Raw genomic sequence first — 21,149 nt, forward strand, 5'->3', positions numbered from 1 at the left:
AGCTTAAGTAAGAGAGAGCTGTTATAGAGATAAAAAAAATCGGTGAGTGCCAATGATTTGGTTGATCCCTCTTTACTGACGGCCATGTTGATTTGTTTTAGTCATTCAATTTTATTTCTTAATTTTTCAATTTATTCCTAAACGCTGAGATTTTTTTAATAGATTCAATGTCATGACCAAATGACAGTAACGATTTAATACAGTTCTTGGTGATGAGATATTATATCAAAACGCATACTGATTACTGAAATATTTAATGCTGAATTCAAGCACTTTGCAGTAGAACCAATAGCCAATAGCTTTGTTGAAATTTCGGTTAAACACTTAACGTTATTGAATTTTTGCACAGAGCATCCATAAATTTATAAGAGAAGTGGATTTCTTATACATCCAGTAACGTTGCGCAAACCAACTATGAATGTGCAGAAAAAGTAGTCAAGTATTTATTGCATAGAAAAAATATATTCGTATAGCAAACGTAAATATATTTAGGCACTCAAACCACACCAAACACCCATTCATACATAATTTAAAACATTCTTCGAGCACGAGTCATTGTTATGATTGTGCAGTTTCAATCAGACGCCAGAAACTCGTTTCCATCATGAAATGCATTTGATACTAAAAAGCGTTTCAACCAAGTTTTAAAATTTATGAACGTGAGCTCATTTTTATTTCATTTGGTAAAGTGTTGATGAGCTGAATGTGCCTGTGAAGCCAAGCAAGAGTCCAGGACCTAACGTCCTGTGTTTCAATGTCCGACAGCAACCTCAGCCTCTAGGTTCGTGTAAATGTACATCTCGGAAGTCAGTCAAAGCACATATAAACATACAATATAAAGAGGTTTCAGTATAAAATATACAGGTTTGGCAGAGTCAATCCCAATATTAGCAAAAGTCGCAACTTTACAAGTCTTTGCCTTTTCCTTTCCGTAGAGGTTTCCTGACTTTCTTCTAGTTGCAGTATTATAGAACGTCTTTTCATACAATAGATTCCCAAACCCCGACCCGAGTTCCTAGCTATCCTATGTCTTACTCTGTAGCATAACCGTGAGAGAGAGAGAGAGAGAGAGAGAGAGAGAGAGAGAGTGTGTGTGTGTATGTGTGTGTGCGTGCGTGCGTGCGTGCGTGCGTGCGTGCGTGCGTGCGTGCGTGCGTGCGTGCGTGTGTGTGTGTGTGTGTGTGTGTGTGTGTGTGTGTGTGTGTGTGTGTGTGTGTGTGTGTGTGTGTGTGTGTGTGTGTGTGTGTGTGTGTGTGTGTGTGTGTGTGTGTGTGTGTGTGTGTGTTGACGGGCGGACGAAAGTATTGGCAGTCACTTACTAGTACATGAAGGTGAAAGATAGTACGCGATCGATGTTCAACTATTCTCCAGCAGCCACGCTAGAGATTTTATCTGGTCGACACACGTTTTGGCAAACAAAACGACATTATTCTATATTACCCATAAACCCGCGTCTGGTGACAACTATCACAATCGCAAGTCTGATAAGGTGTACAGAGCGCTCTGTACTGTAGCACCGAGCCGTGTACACGCGCTTTCTTCGTTAAAATTATGTCAAGCTCGGGCGATGTTGTAATATGAGTACATGCGAGCTAGTCTTGGCTCTAGTTAGTTTTTAATCTCTGAGACCTCTAATTATACTTCCGTCCCTGGGAGAGGTCTCCAGATATGATGTCAACTGTTGGGATTCTAACCTCAACCGACCCCCTCGGTAACCCACCCCCTCTACATTACCAGGTCCTGGAAACCCGACTTTTTTAATATGTATGAAATTCCTCCGGTAATGTGGATGTTTGGAATACGATACCATATCAAAAATATAACATTTCGTATTTTACGTTTATTTTATACAAATTTACATTTAAAATGTCCCTTTTATTAACGCGGTACATTCTGCAAACACAACTAATATTCAATACCAATAATTCAGTCATCAATAATTCAATACGATTAACCTGGCGGTCATCAATAAATTTGTATACCGAAAAAATAACATAATTTTTATATGTTGAAAGTAAGGGGTTCTTTTTAGTGGGTTCGTTGCATTTAATTTATAATTTTTTAGTATTTTTTTGATTGTCAACACACACAAATCTCTTTTAATAATCAAGGTAACATTTTATTTGTTTTTTTTTTTATTAATCTTCAATTTTAAGAGTCTTTATTGTATTAAATTATAAAACACACAAATATGTAAAAAGTGCTCAGTGAAAAAATAACAATGTTGTAAGAATGTGTAACATATTTACGTTAATTGCTAAATTTGAATGACACATTTGACTTTTATTGAAGGATACGTCTGACACTGGCATAGTTCAAAATAACTTTTTTTTCTAATATTTTATTCTCAAAACATTTTAAGCAAAATGTGAAAAAAACTCTAGAACTAAAAACGTTCCTTTTATCGGAGACGAGGATGAGTAAAGACACAAATACATAAGAGAGGTAGGCTAGGAGTAGGTAGGTCTACCTATAAAACGACACCTGTTTAATTCACCCACCCACACACTACATGCGTAGAAGTGAATGGATTTACTAATCCATGCAACCCTTGTAGCTTTCCTAGTCATGACATCCCTCCTACTGAAGTTAAAATGGCTACCTCAGATAGCCATAATCGCGATTCCTTTTAGGAGTCGATGAGTTACACCCAAAATCACCAAGAACACCGCGCTTCATGATAGCTAACTCCCCGGTTGGTTATTCTGCACTATGAGGAGACAATGCTATTTGCCTCGTATCGCTCTTCGGAGACAGAACCAATTTGTATGCGCAGTCATGAGTGTGACCTCAGTGTGTCATGCTTCGTAAAACCTCTGATTGTGTATCAGTCTATGAAAAGATATTGCATCCAACGCTAAAATCTGTACCACTTGAAACGTTCAACATCTAAAATTTAATTTAAAAAATTAAGATTATTATTATAAGATTAAAATTACTTAAAATGCTGAACAAAACATTTAGTACAGTAGCGCTATCTATGTTTTAAAGTGCAGAACTAGCTCCACCGAACAGAGTTTCCCCCACACAATTTCTATATGTATGCAACCTGTATTTCCTGAAAAGTCAAATGTAAAATATACATCCAGAACCTAACAACATGCACAATATGTGTATGCCACTTGTCACACAAAAGTGTTGATTATTACATCATAATAGAAATACATTGCTTGGACATTTATTTGTCACGTATTGTAAAGCTTTAATAAACTATTACTTTCAGCGATCTCGGTAAATATCCACGTAAAATATCAATATTAGTACGGCCTAATGAACAGCATTCTTGAAACGGAAACAGAAATATTTGCTTGCTATAAATTATTAGAAATGTATGTTTTGAAAAAAACACGGTTGATAACCACAATTACATGGAACAATACTGTTGTGAATACTTTCAAATAAAGAAAAAGCACCACATCAAAAGACTTCGTTATGCAACAGCTCTTTAAAACATTTGCTTGAAGCCTTCCACTGAAAGAGAACATGTAACCCTTTGTTGCATTTCGATACTTTACAAATAATGTGGTGACTGACGGTAATGATTCTATTAACACCACAGATCGCACTGTTTAAATTATTAAATTAATAGTGTGATAGTGGTTAGATTACATGTTTAAATATATTCGTTATTTAGCAACAAGTTGATGTGTTGATTGCGTTCTTGACTACGGCACAGATCCAAGTGTGATGATTTCGCTTTGAGAATGAAATAAACAACATAATAACTTCTGTGAGCGAAATGCCAATAAATCAGCTGCGTATAAATATGCAGAAGGCAGCAGCTATTTTAGCCGGCGTCTACACCGGCCACATATATAGTTGCGACAATCTGCGCTCCATTGTTAATATTCTCGACCGCGTCTATAACTGGCTGAATAACAATAACTCCTGTTTTACCTGGGTCAGTATCCCTCTAGTCCTGGTGACAGCTGACAAACACTACACTCGCGTCTCACCTCGCGTCAGGCATCCAGTGCGCGCCACGGCGGGAGGAACACTGGTACTGGTACAGCGTAGTCGACAGTCGGCGCTGGAATCCGCCAACATCGGCGCGAAAATAAAAACGCGCAGAGGCAGTTCCGTTTAGCGGCGCCTTTATTTGACTCTGTTTAATATTCCGTGTTGACAAGTGAAACGTTGATAGAAGAAGCCGAGCACAGCTGTTTATATTTTGTGATCAGCTGGTGGCTTGCATCATCTCGTGTTTCGGCAATAGTGGTGAACCGTCTGAAGCTCTTGACAGTGGATATGAGAACAGATGTTCCAGTGCACTGCCTCCTCCATTGCATCGTTGCTAGTAATGATCAGACAGAGCCCGACTTGCCATTCATGCATTTTTCTACAATAATTTCCTGTGTGCGTTTAGTAACAACCACAGTTATCTTTATTTGCAGGACGTTAAATAGCCAAAAACGCTACATCCATTTTCATTTTGAAACAGTTATGACTGTTTTCTGTACATAAGTTTTCACTGATGAACAAAAGAATTAGTACAGTATATGGTATAAGTTTAGTGACTTCAGTTTTTCAGTAGAAATAGAGACGCAATTATTTTAGAGGTGATCACATGTAGCTTTATTAAATTAGATATAAGAACTCCTCTTAGGATGAAATAGAAATTAATATCTTTTCGAGTAATTCATAGCTTACATACACTGATGCAGTACCAATTTTAATAAAGAAAGGTGCTTACATGGAGGGTCTCACTCTGGTAACAATCAAAATATTTTAAATCCAAATTAAAACGTCAATTTCACATCATTATTGAGATTTTTTATTGCTACTCTAATTAATAGGGGTAGGGTACGATAAGCGGACTCGGTTTTTTATATAGAAATTGGAAAACGATATTACTTAATCATAACCATCGATATAACTAATCGATACTGATTCATTATTTTGAACTATTAACTTAAATAATCTATTTCAACAGCTGTAAACACTTTAAAAATAGTACACATAGAGTAATATTTCAGTTTTACATAAGTAATTTTGATTATTAAAAATGGCAGTCAATTTTAGAAAACTACACGACATTGCTTTGAAAGATGATAAGACATGTTCTTCGTGGCTTCATGTTGGACTCGTTCCGAAAAACCCATTATGTGAAATTTGAGGGAAAGAAACAACACTGTAACTGTAAGAGGAGCAAATGTGGTCTTCAGTTTTCCTAATTTTGGTTATAATAATTTGTTTGATCACTGTAAATATTAAATTTATATTTTAATTTAAAACATATGATTGTTATTGAAGACAATACTATAGGTAATTTGATATCGATTGATAGTCTAGGATTTGAGATGCGAATATTAGGTATCGATGACTACATTCTTCGATATAAAAAACCGGTTCCGCTTATCGTACCCTACCCACTAATAGCATTGCGACTAAATTCATAAACGTTGAAACTTTCAACAAAATTCAGTATGCACAAGTAGAAAAATATCTCAATCATATTATAAACTATATATTAACAAATATTAACTAAATCTACCGATTGATTAGAGTGGGCCCGAATCAAAAAATATGTAAATAACGGTAAAATCTTAAAAATGGTTTATATTCTTTTCGGGGAGAGAGATTTGAAGGTGTAAACTTATTTTGAAAGAAACTGTACTTCTGGCAATAACATTTTTAGCTCTCTTTACCCTAATTTAATCTTTAGGTTGAATGTTTATAAACTTTAAATGGCTGCCATTTTGTTTTGGATATTGTCTCATGAAGACACTTTAACTTATCTTGATCCAAGCTTACAGTAAAGAATTTCCACCGAATACTCACTAAACTCCCCCAGAGAAGGTGAAAAACTAGTTGTTGATACCACGTAAGTCATTTCGTCCCAGTATTTTTGGTAAATCCTTTATAACACTCGTACATTATAAGAGTATGTATTTAATAAATTTGTATGCGATGCGTTACATATACAGGGTGTACATAAAGTCCTGCACGGGTATAATATTTTCTGAACGATAACAGATAAATAAACAAGATTTGGTACATCAATACTACACCTAAAAATCTACTTTTTGAAGGAACTATCAGTTTTCTGTAATATCATGGGGACGTCCCGCAAGGAGTCAGAAGGAAATCTTAAATAGGAGCATTAGGTCAATATCCATCATTTTAAAGGGCTTATCTAGCAGAGTTTAATGCCGCAAACCGCACTCAAAAAGATTGATCCAGTACAAAATGGCGGCTGTTCAAAGATTTTACTTGGTTACATTTTATTAGTAGCCATAACCCCAGTAAAGCAAAACTGCAACCAAACAAATACTGCAGCTAACTACTACATTATGCTTGTCAGTTGTACGTGAATTATGACATTAGTTATCCTCAAGGGTTACAAATTTGGTCCTAATATATTGATAACGGGGAAAACCTGATAACAGTAACAATTAGAAATCTCTTATCTTTGGGTCGCAGTTAGGACTTTCCTATTAGCCAGTCTATTCATAGTAGGCTATTCTAGTTTTCTTGTTTTAGCAGTGCTGTCCATCCATTTTATCAGTGCGCTTTAGTACAAAAGAGTTTGTCGTATTGCTTGTAGTTCTTCAACTACACTATGTCGCTTGACGAACGTGAACGTATAACACTTCTTATGATGGTTGGTTGGGGAAATAACAGACGATCACACGAGGAAGCATGCCATTTAATTTAATGACTACTTTCACGAGAGGCAGCCAATTTCTAGAACAACTGTAGGGAGAACTGTTCAACACTTTATGAAAACAGGAAGTGTTTCCGATCGTCATAGGTCGCTGAGATTTCTAATTGTTACTGTTATCAGGTTTTCCCCGTTATCAATATATTAGGACCAAATTTGTAACCCTTGAGGATAACTAATGTCATAATTCACTTTTGTACAACTGACAAGCATAATGTAGTAGTTAGCTGCAGTATTTGTTTGGTTGCAGTTTTTGCTTTACTGGGGTTATGGCTACTAATAAAATGTAACCAAGTAAAATCTTTGAACAGCCGCCATTTTGTACTGGATCAATCTTTTTGAGTGCGGTTTGCGGCATTAAACTCTGCTAGATAAGCCCTTTAAAATGATGTCCATATTGACCTATGCTCCTATTTAAGATTTCCTTCTGACTCCTTGCGGGACGTCCCCCATGATATTACAGAAAACTGATAGTTCCTTCAAAAAGTAAATTTTTAGGTGTAGTATTGATGTACCAAATCTTGTTTATTTATCTGTTATCGTTCAGAAAATATTATACCCGTGCAGGACTTTATGTACACCCTGTATACTCAAGGTCCCAATCTCAAGTAAATAACGGAAATCCTTCCGAGCAGCCTAGAGAGGTTAATTCAACCTACAAGGTTTTAGAAAGCCAAGGCGGCCGTGGGTGTTTATGTATACCCATATACAGCACCTGTATGCCTACACTCCGCCCGATCTGGTTGGCGCTGAATGTGTGCGTACTCGCCCACTCAATCAGCTGTTCTTTGCACCGTCCTTTACTTGTCCAATTGTGTACTGGGACGTCACTAACGAATTAGAGTAAAGCAACATGCTTACCAGTGCACCAAAGAAAATTAAAACTAAATCCATTTAGATAGAATTCCCTCGCAAAACATTAGTAGTGACTCAAAACAGCTGCTAAACTTTGTTGTGCTAACCGATATTTTAGCATATAATCCTTACAGGCAAGCATACATAAGTACAAGAGAGAAGTTATTAAATAAATGATATCAAAACCCACCACAACAAATTAGACTTACGATTTGTTGGTAGAGCCTATGGATAAACGCCGCCGCTATAATCAAACCACTGTACATGAGATAGTCAGGATTTTCACATCTAGAGATGGAGAATCACCAGAAACTCGTCATATAGTTGTGCATGGACGAGAAGGAGGTCTATGGCAGTATGCTTAGATTTTGTCCTATGTTGTGTAGGGATTGGATAAGGATATGACACATAATAGATCAATACGTCAGCAATGTTTTAGTTTACAGAAGAGCTATTAGGGATGGTGTTTCTCACTAACATTCGAGTAAAACCCAGGTTTAACAATATTTGAGTGATAAAGAGAGCAATAATTAGATTTAAGTCTAACATTACACAAGAGTACAGTAAGCTCAGGAAAGAGCAATACAACGGACTTCGAAACTTTGTGATGAACCATATTCAGCAAAAAAACGTTTGGGCTGGAAAAATTTGTATCCTTTCATTTTGTGGGGGGAGGGGTTCTGAGAAATGTGCTCCTGAGGTATCAAGACCGCTATAGCACGTAAATATGAAAATCCTGATTTCTTATAACAATTACCTGTATAATATAACAACAATAAAGTCATTGACTCCCACTAAACGATTTCTGGCAGACAAGATATTCTATCTTGAGTATTTAAGTTAATAGTACTAGACAAAATAAAACAATGACAGTTTAAACTGAAATGCATTTGGAAGGATTGTGACGTATGTACACGTTACTAAGTTTCAGAAAATAGGTTTAATCATTGCTACATGCAGATAATGCTGTTTCACAAACCAGAATATATTAACAATTTAGTTTGCGCAAAGATACTCAATCCGCAAGAGTTTCCAAAACTTAATGGAATTAATGGTTGAAGTACAATGATTCATAGCGCATTTGGATATCGAAACATAAACTATGTTACGTTATGTACCAAGTATGGAACATTTTCAATAGGTTATCCAAAGTACTTTTGTGATGATACTATTTTAAATAATGATTTTTATCCAAAATATAACAAAAGAGATATGGGATCAACATACAAGGGATTGCATATAGTGGATAACCGTTATGTTGTGCCAAACGTCATATATTGGTCTAAATATGATTACAATGGTGACTATGTGGCTAATATTGCATCTGTGAAACATTTAACAAATTATGGCGAAATAATAATGAGTTTTTCAAATAAGAGGTATCTAAGTGCTCATGAATGTGTTTGGAGACTCAAAATTGAAATACATGAACAATCACATACAAGCTCCGCTTGGCTGTACATGGAGAGGGGTTGCACCAATGTATGTCCATTGAAAAATAAATTACAGCCGGAAGGTAAGATTCTTCACTCCCCCCCCCCCCTTATACTCGAAGTGGAATAAAGCATGGTAGAAGCTTTTGACTAGTAGGCGTCCCAGTCCAACTTATGTAGGTATGTACATTTTGTACCAATAATTATGTAGGTAAAACTGACATTCTTTTAAGTGAGTTTTATTGTAGAATAACTAATCATTGGTTTGATATTGTTCACCAACAAAGATTACTATATTTCGAAATATTACTATCTCTGTGCACTCTCTTACATGCACATGAGTTTAACATTACCAACATAAATTTAAAATATTTCTGTAACCTAAAAGAAATCTCTTAATATAATTAACTTGTTTTAACAATATTTCATTTGCAATATATTACAACAAACGTTAAGTAAATACTTTTGTGGGTAAATGTTCACGTGGCATTACAAAAAGTTAATAATTTTAGTGCAAAAGAGCAACAATGAATTAATTATATCGGTTGTTTTTACCATAACCAGTCAGGAAGGTCCAGTATGTAACATCTTTGAAATCTAGTCGTGTTATTTAAGATGTAGGCCTACCATGGATTATCTACAATTTGTCTTAAGACTTTTAACTGAAACTCTGAATAATTTCCCTTAGTTATACGCCGTAAGTCCATATAGGTTTTTAAATATGTTTGTACAAGAGTAACTTGTTTTTCACAGTTAGTTGGGATGTTTTGTCATGAAGCCAATTAACTTACGAGATTTTGTATTTAGTTGTTATTTTTTGTCCATATGTGATGACGCCAATACAGTCTTCTATCAAGGTTCAGCCCAAGATATTTAACACTTTGAGCTTCTGAAATTACAATGTTATTGAGGTTGGCTTGTTGACACATCTAATGTCTTAACGAGATCGTAACATGGATTAATTTCAATTTCAATGACACATACCCTCCAACTTTTTTAACAGGAAAATTCATCAAGAATGTTTTATAAACTTTCAGAAGCAGACGCGGCATATCTATAGCATGAAATATAGCAGTGATGACTGCAAACGTAGCTATCATTGTCTCAATTTAAGGTGGTATGCCCGACGGAAATAAACAGTAAAGGGCCAAGAATGCTTCCTTGAGGAACGCCTGACCCAATGGTGCTACATGCCATAAAATTTAATTTAAAAATACCTGTTACTTAAATATAATTTAAGAGTAGCATATATTGAGTGTGGTAAACAACGTTTCAATTTAAATAGCAGGCCATGAAAGCCACACCTGATCAAAAGCTTAGCGTATGTCTAAAAAAAAGGTGACGAACAAAATCTCCTATTAAGTGTTAGTTCACAATTGCATCGGCCATAAGTATAGAGTTTTATATATTATACATATATACACATTCTTGATTGGGGCCTCTGAAATATAATTATTTAGTCAAACTAGAAGTGCTCATACAAACCTAAATAGAGCCCTATTAGCACTTTCGCTTAACATCTCAAGCTTTTAACCATGAACATTGCCATAATATATGTCTACTTCAGTTTGTATACAGATCCCATCATGCATTACTTAAAAGACAAGGACTTTGACATTAGGATTCATCCACAGTGGCTCAAAATAGTTTAATTTTTACTGAAATAGTTGTAGCTATTCAATCAAGTATCATGGAATGCTGTGGAGCAATTGGAGTTATTTCACGGGTACTTAGAAAATACTGTTTCTCTCTCCAACTTCGGGATTCCAAAACAATGTTCTTTAAACCCAAACTTAAAATAGTTCAGGAGATTGGATTATCATTCAATGACCAGAAATGTCTCATGAGTGTTTAAAATGGCATTACAAAAGAATTTTATCATAGTGTCCCTGTTTTTCAATAGAAAATTGCATGCTAAACCGCGGGTAACTACTAAAATATGATGCACCTCTTTTCTTTCTATCTTTATTTCTTTGCGGATGTTGAGTTTAGCTCCAGTTCTAAAGTTTCTTTATTAGTCGAAACTTATAAATATTGTATAGAAAGAGCTGATGGAAACCTTTTTGTGGTTGTGTCTTGGAGACTTGAATGATATATTGTTTACCGAGGATGAAAAGCAAACTCAAATTTAATGTCGGAAATATAATTAATCCTAATTAGATGTGGTAATATTTGCGCAAACCCTGAAATAAGAGCCACTCGTAATTTCGCTTGAACTCTGATTGCCTTAACACTGAAAAATGTGTACCTGATACATTATATATATATATATATATATATATATATATATATATATATATATATATATATATATATAAGTAGATATGAATATGGCGGTTCTGGCGCACTTTTGGGACAGACAGAAAATCAAGGGAAAATACTGTTTAAAGGACAATAAACGAATCTGTAAAATCAAACAGTATGGCGGTTCTAGCTCACTTTTGGGACAGACAGAAAATCAAGGGAAAATACTGTTTGAAGGACAATAAACGAATCTGTAAAATCAAACAGTATGCGGTTCTGGCGCACTTTTGTGGGACAGACAGAAACCAATGTAAAATACTGTTCAATGTACCATAAAGGAAGCTGAGAAATAACACAGCAAATCTCAATGAAAAATTAACCGAATCTACAGTCGTTCGTCTCCAAAAAGCGATCGGTACATTACTATCTACTCTGTGGAATGAAAAATTAACCAAATCTACAGCTGTTTGCTTCTACTTTCTTAAGCTGTGCTTTGTAAAATGTTGTCATATCTGCTACGAATAAAGGATTTATCTTAATAAAATTTAATCAATTTAAAACATTTTTACTAAAAACATACTGTACTGTAATAAAAAACTTTTCTACTAAATAAACAACATGAACTCACCAAGCTCTCTTCAGTTTCTAGCATTTCAAAAACTTACAAAGAAAGACAATTTTAACGAGTTCAACGAATTACCAAAACATTTTAAAGAACAGTTGATACTTTCCTTAAATGATACAGAATTCAAAGAACTTGTAAAGTCTTTTGCAGAAAAAAACGTCTAATGGAGTGTTTTACTATCGGCAAAAAACTAAAAAAGTAAGGGATTATATATTTAATATAATTACGAAAGATATTGAAAGAAAGTAAAAAATAAACAAACAGAGAGTTTTCATCGTTTTTTTATGACATTTTTTCCCATATTATACGTTCTTTCAAGATAATCAAGACTTAATTGATGAATTTCTTAGGAATTTTTGTAAGTATCAAGATTTATCAACACAATTCAAATAGGTAAGAAAGGAGGGTTATATACTACTTTTCAAACTACTTTAAAAGAAATCACATTTTTTGCAAAAATTATTGAGAAAACTCTTAAATATAGCACATTTCCCTGAAAACTTTGTGTTTTTTGTTTAAAATTTTAGGCAAAAGATTTCAACTACTTTTTACTTTCTAGACATTTTTAAGTAAATTTAGAGCTTTTTAAGTAAATATTTTAGAAAAAACAAAAATCCTAATTAAAAATTTTTTGCTATTTAAATGGAAGTTGAAAATAAAATCTGCACATACTGGAAAATATTCTTTAACAGAACTTTTAGGAAATAAAATTAAACCAACTAACGAAAGATTTGGGGACTATGGCTTTTTAAACGAAAAATTTACATAACGATAATCTAATTACAAATATTGGAGATATAAACTACGTAGAAAATGAAGAAAGAATGGGGAAATTTAAAAAGAATTACAGAACCTTTTGCGATAATATTATGATTGTTAAAATAAACAGATTCTACAGATTTAGAAGGAAAATTGTTAAAAAAAGATGCTTGCGGATCATTTAATAGTTATTTAAGAAGCAAATTTTCGAGATTTCCATTAGCAAAACATGGTGTAAAAGCGAAATTGCCACAATTTTTAGATTCTAATACAATAACAATAAAAGGAGTTAAACAAATTATACATAAAGATTTAAAAACCATAACAAATAAATATAAAAAAACCAGTTGCAATACCTTATAAAATTGAGTTAGCAGATGTAAAATTATTAACACTCTTGGAAGAATTACCAGAAATACTAGAACAATTAGCTATAGAACACTATTATTTGCTAGACTTAGACATAACACAAGATTTTGCTGGTATCTGTAACAAAACAAGAAATGACCGATTATTTAATAGAAAACTATAATTTTTGTAAACAAGGAGAAATTAAAAATAACTCTAAAATTATTGTAGATAACGACAAAACTGTTGGAAAAGATTGTTTAACTTGGTTAAGTTCTAATTCTAGGGTAAAAATATATAATAAATTTATCTGCCAAATAACGAGTCCAGGAATTAATAAACAATTAGGTAACCATATAGTAAATTTTGCAAATTGTCCCGACAAAAGATTAAAAGAAACATTCTCTTGTGAGTTAGCAAAAAATAATGGAATTACGAGATTAGAAGCAACTATTTACAATTATGTAAACGAAAATGTCCAAACTGATAAAGAATTTGATCCGCTAGATGATTGTATAAGCTTATTAAAACAAAGTAGAAGATATTTTAAGAATGCTCCATTTTTATTCTGTATCTTTATCGAAAATGTGGACAAAATTAACGAAGGCATTAAAAAACAGTTGCTGTATAGTTTTTAACGATATTTTACAATATGCTTATTGGGGAAATAAAAATACGAAAAAATTAAACAGGATTACAGATCAAATTACCAACAGATAAAGAAAGAAAGAAGCAAGTTGATTACATACGTAATATCTGCATTTAGCCTTAATCTTTTACCAGTTAACTTAATCTATGTAAAAGAAGACAAAGATGACAAAAATTTGGTAAAGATTAAACATAAATGCTATTTAAAAGAAGGCAAAACATACTTTTCTAAGTCTAATACATTATTTTCGACGATTTCCAAAAGAGATCGATTTAGAAGAATTAGGACTAATAAACACCAAAAATGTTGTTCCACACATCTGTCGAAAGAGATTTAATATTACAAACAAATTATTTCCAAATACAATTTAAGAAAATTGATCCAATAAATTCTATATTTTTAAAAAGTATTAAAAAAGAGAACAAGAATTGGAGGAAATAAATATGGAAACTAGGAAAAGAAACTATCTAGAAAACTTAAAAAGAAGAACAGGAAAAATATAAAGATAGTTTGGAAAAAGATAAACAAATTAGAGAAATCGAAAAACGAATTAGTTGATCAATTTTCGAAACAATGGAAGGATTTAAGTACTAAAGGACACTATAAAATCTCTGCATTTGTAGTTAATAGAAAGACTAGATTTAGCTATGTTGGAGTTTTAGCAGAAAAAGACGGTAAAAAAGCTGTATATTTTGTTAAAGGACTTTTTAAAAATAAGTTTATCGAATTGTACAACAACAAGGAAAATTTAAAGGAAGAAGGATTTATTTTAATTCCATACAACGATCTAAATATAATTTACTATCCAATCGATAAACCAATTATGGAGATAAAGACAGACGGTTTAACTTCTTTTAATGGCAATACTTTTCCTAAAATTATAACACTAAACGCTTTAGATCTTTTTTACAAATAAGGAAGATATTATTTACAAAGAAGAAGATAGAAATCAAGTACAAAATCTAAGAATGAATAACATTCTTGGAAACCATAAAAGTAAAGGATTGTAAAAAGATTAGAAGATTTACAAGAAGGATTAGAATTAAAAAATAACTGCTTTATCTACAATAGTTTATAGAAAAACTGAAAGATATATCTTAAAATTCGAAAATGTAGAAGATTGTTATATTTCTAATTATTGGTTAGAAAAAGAAATAAAAGATAGAAAAATTGATCTAAATTACAAGTTAAAAATAAAGTTAGACAAGATCAAAACAACTCCTAATAAAAATAAAGAAAAGATTCGTATTTATTGGATAAATGTATTAAAATTAAAAAAAATGTTAAAAAGAATAGAAAGACGTGTTTAGAATTTTAAATGTTGTTCTTAATCCACTACCATACTTAGAACTTCTAAATCTGTATTTATAGAGTCTTCCTCCAGAAATATTATGTAAATCGTTAGAATCTACATCAATTGTGCTGTTAACAACTTGTTTAATAATCTCTAATATTTTATCTTCGTCTTCTGTATCTAATGTAAAAGAATCTGATTCTGTATTGTTTAAAATATTTACAGAGCTTTTACTATTTTTAAACTGTATTTCTACGAGTTCTGGCTTATATTTTTCATCTAGAAGATTGTATAAAACTTGCTCTTAAATTCTTAAAATCTGTCTCGGCATTTTGTATTAATTCTAAAATTTTATTATTTCTTTCTTCTTCGATTTTATCTTTTTCGCTTTGTAATAATGTTAGTGCTCTATCCATTTATTAAGAAAAAAATTTGGAACGTGGAACGTGAACGTAGAACGTGGAACGTGGAACGTAGAAACGTGGAACCTGAACCTTTACATGTAAAATCACGTTAAATTAAACGTAAAAACACAAAATTTACGTTCATGTTACGTTCTACGTTCCACGTTCCGCGTTCCACGTTCTACGTTCCACGTTCCACGTTCTACGTTCACGTTCTACGTTTCACGTTCCACGTTCCAAATTTTTTTCTTAATAAATGGATAGAGCACTAACATTATTACAAAGCGAAAAAGATAAAATCGAAGAAGAAAGAAATAATAAAATTTTAGAATTAATACAAAATGCCGAGACAGATTTTAAGAATTTAAGAGCAAGTTTATACAATCTTCTAGATGAAAAATATAAGCCAGAAAACTCGTTAGAAATACAGTTTAAAAATAGTAAAAGCTCTGTAAATATTTTAAACAATACAGAATCAGATTCTTTTACATTAGATACAGAAGACGAAGATAAAATATTAGAGATTATTAAACAAGTTGTTAACAGCACAATTGATGTAGATTCTAACGATTTACATAATATTTCTGGAGGAAGACTCTATAAATACAGATTTAGAAGTTCTAAGTATGGTAGTGGATTAAGACAACATTTAAAAATTCTAAACACGTCTTTCTATTCTTTTTAAACATTTTTTTTAATTTTAATACATTTATCCAATAAATACGAATCTTTCTTTATTTTTTATTAGGAGTTGTTTTGATCTTGTCTAACTTTATTTTTAACTTGTAATTTTAGATCAATTTTTCTATCTTTTATTTCTTTTTCTAACCAATAATTAGAAATATAACAATCTTCTACATTTTCGAATTTTAAGATATATCTTTCAGTTTTTCTATAAAACTATTGTAGATAAAGCAGTTATTTTTAATTCTAATCCTTCTTGTAAATCTTCTAATCTTTTACAATCCTTTACTTTTATGGTTCCAAGAATGTTATTCATTCTTAGATTTTGTACTTGATTTCTATCTTCTTCTTTGTAAATAATATCTTCCTTATTTGTAAAAAGATCTAAAGCGTTTAGTGTTATAATTTTAGGAAAAGTATTGCCATTAAAAGAAGTTAAACCGTCTGTCTTTATCTCCATAATTGGTTTATCGATTGGATAGTAAATTATATTTAGATCGTTGTATGGAATTAAAATAAATCCTTCTTCCTTTAAATTTTCCTTGTTGTTGTACAATTCGATAAACTTATTTTTAAAAAAGTCCTTTAACAAAATATACAGCTTTTTTACCGTCTTTTTCTGCTAAAACTCCAACATAGCTAAATCTAGTCTTTCTATTAACTACAAATGCAGAGATTTTATAGTGTCCTTTAGTACTTAAATCCTTCCATTGTTTCGAAAATTGATCAACTAATTCGTTTTCGATTTCTCTAATTTGTTTATCTTTTTCCAAACTATCTTTATATTTTTCCTGTTCTTCTTTTAAGTTTTCTAGATAGTTTCTTTTCCTAGTTTCCATATTTATTTCCTCCAATTCTTGTTCTCTTTTTTTTAATACTTTTTAAAAATATAGAATTTATTGGATCAATTTTCTTAAATGTATTTGGAAATAATTTGTTGTTTGTAATATTAAATCTCTTTCGACAGATGTGTGGAACAACATTTTTGGTGTTTATTAGTCCTAATTCTTCTAAATCGATCTCTTTTGGAATCGTCGAAAATAATGTATTTAGAGACTTAGAAAAGTATGTTTTGCCTTCTTTTAAATAGCATTTATGTTTAATCTTTACCAAATTTTTGTCATCTTTGTCTTCTTTTACATAGATTAAGTTAACTGGTAAAAGATTAAGGCTAAATGCAGATATTACGTATGTAATCAACTTGCTTCTTTCTTCTTTATCTGTTGGTAATTTGATCTGTAATCCTGTTAATTTTTTCGTATTTTTATTTCCCCAATAAGCATATTGTAAAATATCGTTAAAAACTATACAGCAACTGTTTTTTAATGCCTTCGTTTAATTTTGTCCACATTTTCGATAAAGATACAGAATAAAATGGAGAGCATTCTTAAAATATCTTCTACTTTGTTTTAATAAGCTTATACAATCATCTAGCGGATCATATTCTTTATCAGTTTGGACATTTTCGTTTACATAATTGTAAATAGTTGCTTCTAATCTCGTAATTCCATTATTTTTTGCTAACTCACAAGAGAATGTTTCTTTTAATCTTTTGTCGGGACAATTTGCAAAATTTACTATATGGTTACCTAATTGTTTATTAATTCCTGGACTCGTTATTTGGCAGATAAATTTATTATATATTTTTACCCTAGAATTAGAACTTAACCAAGTTAAACAATCTTTTCCAACAGTTTTGTCGTTATCTACAATAATTTTAGAGTTATTTTTAATTTCTCCTTGTTTACAAAAATTATAGTTTTCTATTAAATAATCGGTCATTTCTTGTTTGTTACAGATACCAGCAAAAATCTTGTGTTATGTCTAAGTCTAGCGCAAATAATAGTGTTCTATAGCTAATTGTTCTAGTATTTCTGGTAATTCTTCCAAGAGTGTTAATAATTTTACATCTGCTAACTCAATTTTATAAGGTATTGCAACTGGTTTTTTATATTTATTTGTTATGGTTTTTAAAATCTTTATGTATAATTTGTTTAACTCCTTTTATTGTTATTGTATTAGAATCTAAAAATTGTGGCAATTTCGCTTTTTACACCATGTTTTGCTAATGGAAATCTCGAAAATTTGCTTCTTAAATAACTATTAAATGATCCGCAAGCATCTTTTTTTAACAATTTTCCTTCTAAATCTGTAGAATCTGTTATTTTAACAATCATAATATTATCGCAATAAGGGTTCTGTAATTCTTTTAAATTTCCCCATTCTTTCTTCATTTTCTACGTAGTTTATATCTCCAATATTTGTAATTAGATTATCGTTATGTAAATTTTCGTTTAAAAGCCATAGTCCAAATCTTTCGTTAGTTGGTTTAATTTTATTTCCTAAAAAGTTCTGTTAAAGAATATTTTTCCAGTAGTGCAGATTTTATTTTCAACTTCCATTTAAATAGCAAAAATTTTTAATTAGGATTTTGTTTTTTCTAAAATATTTACTTAAAAAGCTCTAAATTTACTTAAAAATGTCTAGAAAGTAAAAGTAGTTGAAAATCTTTTGCCTAAAATTTTAAACAAAAAACACAAAGTTTTCAGGGGAAAATGTGCTATATTTAAGAGTTTTCTCAATAATTTTTGCAAAAAATGTGATTTCTTTTAAAGTAGTTGAAAAGTAGTATAGTAACCCTCCTTTCTTACCTATTTGAAAAGACCGTGTATTGAGGATAAAACTTCTACATCAATGATATTTTTAGGTTTTTCGTTAAGAGTTTTGTCAATTTCTTCGATCATTTCAGACTTAGTTTTATCGTTTGTTTTCTAAGGACAATTTTTCAGCGATTGATTGAATTTTCTCATCATTAAATAGATTGAGATCTTTTTTATCTTCCTTAAAGCTTTTCTTTAATTCACGCAATTTTTCTATATTGTACATCTTTTCGTGACCATCGATTTGATTCTCTTTAGCCCAAGTCCTCAAATAATTTAGTTCTTTTTCATAAATATCTTTGTTCTTCAAATGATTTTTTCGAATTGTAATGACGAGTATAGTGATGTTCAAAAATGTCTTTTTTGCAGTATGGGCACTCTATCTTTTTCCGCTCCATATTTAAAGAGCAAAAATTTGTAAACTAAAATTTTGAGAAGTGGTGATTTTTGTGACAACTTGACACAAATCAGCACAATTTTCTGGTCAAATGTTTTCAGATTGTTCTATTTATTATTATAGAAAAAATCTTTTAACTAAGTTCTCCTGTGTGCCGCGCAGTGCTACCAAACATTTCTCGCTCAACGGTAATGCCAACATATTCTAAATTCAACATTCGAGTATTATAAATTCCACAATTTATGTTGTCATACTGTCATGAAAAATTGCTTGAATACAGTTTTACCATAGTTTATTTAAGTAAATTGGTATTGTGAATTGTTTTTTACATATTTATGGTGTATTGAACAGTATTTGTATTGATTTTTGGGCTGTCCCAAAAGTGGTCCAGAACCGCCATACTGTTTGATTTTACAGATTCGTTTATTGTCCTTTAAACAGTATTTTCCCTTGATTTTCTGTCTGTCCCAAAAGTGAGCTAGAACCGCCATACTGTTTGATTTTACAGATTCGTTTATTGTCCTTTAAACAGTATTTTCCCTTGATTTTCTGTCTGTCCCAAAAAGTGCGCCAGAACCGCCATATTCATATCTACTATATATATATATATACCTTTTTGTACCTAATTCTTAAAACATAAAACCTTTGACCTAAAACCTAATTCCGTTTTACAAGTTTCACTCAGACAGCTACGGTCTTCGACTTAAGGTCGAAAACAGTTTAGGTGTTACCGAAATCGTTGGAGCTATTCTATTAAATACTCGTATAGTACATGGAATGTTACAGAGAAATTTCATTTAGTTGGCTGAGCTTTAGAGAATCCATCGCCCGTGGGGCTGTGAAAATTTAATTTCTGTCTCCCTGTCTTTCTATATGTCTATCCGGACGATATCTCTAAAAGAATCTGACTAATAGGTTTTAAATGTTGTATAAATTCGTTATTTTATAAATTAGCAACACTGAGTTCGATAATGGAGCATTTCACGCCATGGGATTTTGGGTGGGCGTTAGTAAATAGTTTTATATCGAGCTTATGGGTAACGGGACAATAGCAGAATGAATAAGTTTGCAAACAAACTTTAAAAAATCCTTGATATTTCAACGTGTGAATTTTATTCATAAAGTAAAAAGAAAAATAGCGGGAAATAGAAATGCATTACGTGACAAGAGATCTCCAGAAAGATTTCATCTGTTGACTTTAAATTCTCCGTGATAATCATTTCTACATGCTCAAGAATGTATTTTATGATGGTGAATGTCAAACCATGGACTTTAGTTGAGCGTGTTCGTTTCAATGCGTTTGTTTCAGCATGATTTAAACAGTTCCAAGAAAGCTGTTCTCCTTGCTCACACGCAGCAGACTATTCTAGAGCGAAATGATTGATTACTTGTCATTATAGAGTAGAAGTACCGGTTGTGGCCTGTTATGACTATTGACATAAAATATACGTGGTGATGTAGTGTTTACCTGTACATAGTTATACACTTCGTGTTACATGGAGACTATTCAGTGATTATTTTGAAGGAAAGAGATTTGCCGACATCGTTTGTAAGTTTTGGAGGATATTCTGTATCAAAGCAAAAAAGATTATTGCCGGCTTAACGGGAATCAATCTTAATTAGTTAATCCATAAAACCAAGATTGTAGAAGTATAGGAGGTCCAACATAAGTCTTGTGTAAGATTGGTACTTCCACCGGATAATAAATTCAGTTTCCAACTCATACCACAAGCATTGCTATCACTTGTAGCAGATGAGAAATAGCTATCCACCATAGCTACGCTATGTGTAGAAGACGCGGTTGCTCCACTGTGCTTAGAGATCGTGTCTTAAACATCGTAGTGCACTCAATTGTGAAATTGATGGGAAAATAATAATATTTTGTAGTTTAGGTGTCTCTGATGTCCAAACAATGTAAACAGTTCATGTTAAACTTCTTCTTCGCCGACTTCTTTAACTCTTCATGCAACATGAATCCAGATTCCAGGAGTCAAGTCTGTACAGCGTCAGATTCCAAGCTCTACACCAAGTGGAAGGTGAACTGGAGCTCAAAATTCACATTGAATGAACCCTTCCCACCTCTACGTTCTACGTTATGTGTGAAATTTATGAGTTCAAATATCCTATAGACAT

General features: G+C 32.0%; 1 protein-coding gene across 1 annotated transcript in view; it reads right to left on the reverse strand.

Moving 5' to 3' along the window:
* Positions 1-4,031, reverse strand: part of LOC124359337 (proteoglycan 4-like) — a 51,577-nt gene extending 47,546 nt beyond the window's left edge. The window contains exon 1 of the mRNA XM_046812003.1: positions 3,898-4,031. The gene's annotated coding sequence lies outside the window, so the exon portion shown is untranslated. The remainder of the gene's footprint in view (positions 1-3,897) is intronic.
* Between the last annotated feature and the right edge of the window lie 17,118 nt (positions 4,032-21,149).

This window comes from Homalodisca vitripennis, chromosome 4 (assembly GCF_021130785.1).
Source record: "Homalodisca vitripennis isolate AUS2020 chromosome 4, UT_GWSS_2.1, whole genome shotgun sequence".
In the NCBI taxonomy this organism is placed as follows: Eukaryota; Metazoa; Arthropoda; class Insecta; order Hemiptera; family Cicadellidae; genus Homalodisca; species Homalodisca vitripennis.